Below are 278 nucleotides of genomic sequence, written 5' to 3'. Positions count from 1 at the left end.
AAGTGACCATAGGTGTGTGGGTTCATTTCTGGGTCTTCAATTTGGTTCCATTGATCTACCTGCCTGTCCCTGTACCAATACCATGCAGTTTTTAACACAATTGCTTTGTAGTACAGCTTAAGGTCTGGGATTGTGATTCCACCAGAGGTTCCTTTACTGTTGAGAATAGTTTTGGCTATCCTGGGTCTTTTGTTGTTCTAGATGAATCTATAAATTGCTCTTTCTAAGTCTGTGAAGAATTGAGTTGGAATTTTGATGGGGATTGCATTGAATCTGTA

Source organism: Mastomys coucha, unplaced genomic scaffold (genome assembly GCF_008632895.1).
Source record: "Mastomys coucha isolate ucsf_1 unplaced genomic scaffold, UCSF_Mcou_1 pScaffold6, whole genome shotgun sequence".
In the NCBI taxonomy this organism is placed as follows: domain Eukaryota; kingdom Metazoa; phylum Chordata; class Mammalia; order Rodentia; family Muridae; genus Mastomys; species Mastomys coucha.
Note: the sequence above shows the minus strand (reverse complement) of the source record.